Here is a 5,978-nt window from a genome sequence, read left to right as displayed (position 1 = left end):
TAACTAGCAATATGTAGTTTTAAAGTGTAAAATAAAATAATTTTTTAAAGGTACCACATTTCGCCGCTTTCGAACTGATGGGGATCTAGTTATTATCGGCGGACTGGTTCGTTTTTGGTGATAAAGATCTGCTACGGAATTAGACTCACTAGTTAGGGATTTCCCTGCAGGGTGAGCACAAACCCCGCAGGGAAACCGCGGACTAGGGAATCAAATTTCTAGTTCCGTTCTAGGTCTTTATCGCCAAAAAGGAACTAGTCCGATAGGAACTAGATCCCCCACCAGTCCAAAATCGGCGAAAAGTGGTACTATTAAAAAACTAATTTTTTTTCAATTTTTTTCACTAGAAATCTATATCTAAAGTGACGAATTTAGAAATGGTTCGGAACTATAGAAAAAGGGATGCAGCGGGGGGCTTGTTTACTTTACATAGATATGTGTTCGGCGGCTTTTTCGTTCAAATACGCTTCTATTCTGTGCTTCGCAAGTGCTTTTTCATAGCTTGGTTATACAAAACTAAAATTTGTGTTAACATTTCAACATCTTGCGAACGTCTGGAATTTAAGAAATAACAGTGAGCACCTCTGCAAACTCAGCTACAGCTAAAGGTATGTAAACGTACATTTCTTACAATTATTCAAACAAATTTAATTTCAAATTCCTTCCAAAATAACTTAAAAGCGCACACACGGAAGAACCAAAGAGAAAAATCTTGATACGTTTTTCTTTCGTCTGTCGATTTTAGAAATGGTTCGGTACTATAGAATTTAGGACTAGTTCAGAACTATCGAAAAAGGGATGCAGCGGGGGCCAATTGACACTTCCTAGGACATTGCCATGTTAAATTCGCCAGTTGCTTGCATGCAAAAGAGATTTATCGCGAACCAGTACCGGGTCGAAATGTACTAGAAGATTTCCCCCACAGGGAAAGCTTGCGGGTCAGCACACATGCCCATGCTTGCGAATGTATTTGTTTGTTTATTTAACATACATACATAGCATATGCACACAGACATATGTATGTGCATATTTTTGTGTAGAAATTCTTCCTTGTTTGCTTTGCTTGGAAAGTAGGTTGAAGGGCTAGAATAACAGCGCGTTAATGGAAAAGAAATATTATAAAGTTTACAGTCTTCTCTTCACTGAGCTGAGAGAGCTTTTTTGTTGTGTTAGGCTTAGTTTGACAAAAAAAAAACTGATTTTCAGATGTGCAAAGTCAGAAGCGGTAACCACTGAGCTATACAAACACACACCGTAAACGCTTGTTGCTAATTCATTTCCTTATACAACATCGTAGTTGTTATTGTAAATTCTATATATAAATTAATGTTAATAAAATAATAAAATTGACAAATACTACAATATATACATATATTAATGTGCAAGAAATTATTTGAAATTTGTTCTTGCGTGATTCATTTTCTTTAAATGCCGAAAGAGTTATAAGTAAGAAAGTGGTCGTTTTCGAAACTCATATCTAGTTAGCAATATTTCTAAAGAGCAAAGTTTTTGAAATCGGACGCGCTTTACAAAAAATGTATGAAGAACAACTGTTTGCTTAAGATCAATATAAATTTTGAGCAACAATTTAAAAATTCTTTAACCGACTGAAAAAAAAATATGTAGTTATATACATCAAATTATTTGAAATTAATTCTTGCATGATTACTTATGCACATTAGACAGCCAAAAAGAGTTGCGGTTTTTCCACCGGGATTACAAAATCTATTATATTTTAAGACGTCCACTTAAATATTTCGAAAAAAATATTAAGATTTACGTGAGCTGGACCGATTTCAAAATATCTCCAAAAGCGGAGTCTTTTTATGAATAAAAATTGTTTCTTAAAGAACTTTTTGAAAACAGTCCCCTCAGATGACACAACAGATTAAGCTTAAAAAATCTGCATAAAAATACAAAGCTCAATAAAAATATTAAAAATAAAATGTTAACAAGCCACAATAACATTGACAAAACCGACTTCACTTCTCATACAAAAATCTAAGATTATCGTTAATTCCTCCATGACCCATTAATCGGATTTAAACCAAATTACTATGGGACCACCTGTGCGGTAACACCTTTCCTTTTAAAATATTAATTATAGAAATCGGTTGAACTTAAATTTTCAAACAGGTGGCAGCCTTCTAATATCTTTTTTCTATATTTTAAATACATCGATGAAAACTGCATTCAATTCCATGCATTAGTTTGTGAGTGATGCTCTTACAAACATACACCGCCTGATAGGAACTTTTGTGTTGACCATTGAAAAAATAGCATTGAAAAGCGAAAATGGTTTGTGATGTAAAATTTCTTAGTTTAAGTTGAAACGACTCAAGATCAGAACCCTCCTCCCACATAGGCAAGGAATAGTAGCCAGTGATGCCATATCGAATACTAATCCCTAATTCGATGTTCTGAGCTGGTCTTACTTGCGTCTGTAAGATCTCTGCCAAGCATGCGTAATCTTCTTCTATGATCTTGCAACTACAACATCGATCCGATGCGTCAACCTCTAATCCTATATCATGTAAGCCAATAAAAGTCTTTAAAAGGAAACTGGAGAGCACAGATGTGCATTTTCTGCTAAATGAGGGCCAAAAATTCTGGTTGTTCCACAGGATAAAAAATTTCTCTATAGATTGGATAAAGGAATCTATGTATCTTTCCTTACAATTCGTCTTATCCAGGCGCCCAATGTGTACTAATTTGATTTTATAAACCTGGGCTCCATCGATCAAGAGAAAAATAATTTGTTATCTTAAGTCTTTGATTTGATCAATTTGATTCATACTGCATCCTAAATGGCAAAAATTTCTTCGTAATACACGTGTGATGCGGAAATGTGAGTAGAATATTTGCATGACCAGAGATTTCTTTGATCCATATACCGGTTACTTTGAGTCTAACAACTGCAATAACGGCCGGCCGAGCAGTTTCATCAAGCGATGGTAGATGCAAAATCGCGTTTCAGGTGTATGACGCCGTCAGACAAATCGGCGCTCTTTGTATGCAAACTAACCCATACTTAACTCCTAACTTCATTTAACCATCTGAAAAGTAAATTCGTATAAGGTAAATATAGGCCAAAAGCGCTGCCGTCAAAATATTTTGAAACTCCATTTGTCTGGTCTATATGGAGTTTCAAAATGTTTTGACGGCAGCGTCAACTACTGGGTAAATTTTTTTGTAGAAGCATTGCTTATCATGAAATGAATACGCATTTTGAATTTCAACCAGATCATATAATAAACACGTTTTTTCTAAATAACTCGACTCCAGCGCCACTTAGCGGTATTTTTTTGAATTTGAGCCAAATCGGTTCATAAATATGACTTTTGTAAATATACTTATTGTGTATATAAATAGAATGTATATGTATGTATTTAAAAAAATAAGAACAATTAAGTAAAGTGGTGAAAGTGCAAAACGGAAAAACGCTTAAAATATTCTTCTTCTAATTTGGCGCTGTAACCGCCTAAGCGATTTTGGGCGATTGGATGAGAAATGTTAAGTGAAGCCAAGTCTTTCTCCTCTTGATCTTTCCCACGCAGTGGAGGCTTCCCCCCTCCTCTGTTACCAGCATCACGACTCAGAGCTGGAGTGTTTCTCTCCATTCGATCGACCGACATGGCTAAGCCAGCGCAGCTGCCGTATTTTAATCCGCCACCGCCAACGCGTAGAGTCGTGTAAATCTTCCGTAAAATCTTTCTCGCAAATACTCCAATCGCCATATAGCGGAATAAAATTTGTTTCTTCATTTGAAATTACTTGAATAATGAATAAAAATGTATTTTTATTTTTTTTTATTCAGTTTTCAGTAGCCAGTCAATTAAGAAGTGAACTCCTCTCTCTATGTATGAAAACCACAGAGCGGAAAAATTCCGACTTTACATGACCACCCTAATGGGCAATGACAACATCCGCTGGTGACAGCAAAGGAAGTGGAATGCCTTCTCTTGGTATTACCAATTGATCCATTTTTAATTCCATCTGCCACGTCCATATACCTACTTACTTACCTCATTGAGTTCTCGAATGATATTTTTGTGTTTAGTCATTAATAGGAGTAGTTCAAGATGATATCTTAATGCAAGTTAAATAAAAATGTAAAATTTTTAAATAGAAGTTGCCTATAATCTACTCTAAATTCCAACCTACATTCTAAATTATAATCTACTCAAAAGTCCACAGCTACCTATATATATACAAATGCTAATTTTAAATGCGTCAAAACCTACAGTTTTTTTTATCTCTAAACCATAGTTCCAAGCATGTAAACCAAAAGTGTTACTCTGTTGCAGACATTTTAATGCAAGCAGCTTTTGTGGTTCATACTACTTACGTCATTTGCACTTGCGCCATTGTCCGAATTACATATACACTTACCAAGCTTGCCACACATACATTGTACATAGATATGTGGTTTCCATTTTCTCTATGGTTATCCTTTGTTTGGCTATTGTTTACAAATGTTTTGTTTGAAGTGTTGCTGTTGCTGTTCCATTTTGTTGTTGAAAAATGTCACAAGTTCAAAAACATCACTTTATGGTTGAGTTGAATGCGGATGACAAGTGAAAGTACGGAAAAGCAATTCATTAAAAATTATTTTCAAATCGGACTAAAATTACACCCGCTTCCCGTATAACGGTAAATTTCAGAAATACAAAAACTCTGATATTTCAATAATTGCGGACGCCTATGTACTCCAAGTTAATAGTTATAACAATCTTTTAACAATAAATAAGACTGCTAAAGACCTTTAGGAGTTGGGCGTGGCACCGCCCACTTTATGACTATAAAGATAACCACTTTATCGATATCTACCACACTCGGTTCAATTATATTATTAAATCTAGCTCAGCATATTATCGAAAACATTTGAAATCGGGAAAAGCAATTCGGATTATCATGCAAAGGTAGTTTAGCGAAAGTTGAAACCACGATATTTGATACCTGCGCCGGGTATATAGAGTTCGGTTTGGCCGAACTTATATTTCTTTACTTCTTGTTTTTTTTTTCAATTTTATATACATATTTATTTAACATTTCGGCGACTTCCATTTTTATAAGAAAAAGAATGTGTGAACGTAAAATAACAATATGAGTAGTTCGGAAAAATTAATAAACATTAACGGCATTTAAATTGTTATATCTGTTGTTTTGATCGGCTTCCGGACTCCTTCCAAATTTGCATTCAAAGTTGATTTTTCAAAATTTTCGAATTATGAATCAATAACGTTGGAAAGAAATCAACGTAATGAAATTTCGTATGGCAAAATCTTACTTTTTGATATGTAAGATGAAAAGTACTACTTTTACAATTTGCCCAATTAATTTTTATTTTTTCCCTATACAAAAGGGGTCCAGACTAATATTTGCAAATATTTTTTTTTATAAATTAGTATCGTACTTCAATTGACGTGAAACTGCAATGGGTGATAATTTAATTTGCCAACTTTTAAACAATAAATTAAAATGGTATAATGCGGACACTTAAATTTATCTTTAATTGTCAATTCGCTATTCAATTAACTCTTCCTAATAACTACCATAAAATACGAGCTTAAATTATTGTTGATGGCCATTTAGCCCAGATATGTACCTATGTGTGTACATATGTACCTATGTGTGAACATATATGTACATACATACATGCGTATGTGCATATGTATTACCACCACACGACCAAGGCTTGAGCACCACTTACTCGATTATGGCGAAAATAAAACTTTTTCACATTCATTTTATCCCACTTTTGCTATGATGTAAAAAACAGAAACAATGCATAAACTCATTTCAAGGATAATTTGGTTAGTTCAAAATCGTTCGGCTTCCGTTCGCAGAATTAAGTGTGCAAGCGTTGCGGCGTGTCCTTAACACACTTTACTGTCGACTTGGCTATATACAGAGAAGGATATGGACTCATTGCTAAAACACAATTGGAATATACAGTTAAAGAAGTAGTAAGGCAA

The sequence above is a fragment of the Rhagoletis pomonella genome, unplaced genomic scaffold (assembly GCF_013731165.1).
Source record: "Rhagoletis pomonella isolate Grant_MI unplaced genomic scaffold, Rhpom_1.0 Rhpom_scaffold_00334, whole genome shotgun sequence".
Lineage (NCBI taxonomy): Eukaryota > Metazoa > Arthropoda > Insecta > Diptera > Tephritidae > Rhagoletis > Rhagoletis pomonella.
This window is presented reverse-complemented; position numbering follows the sequence as displayed.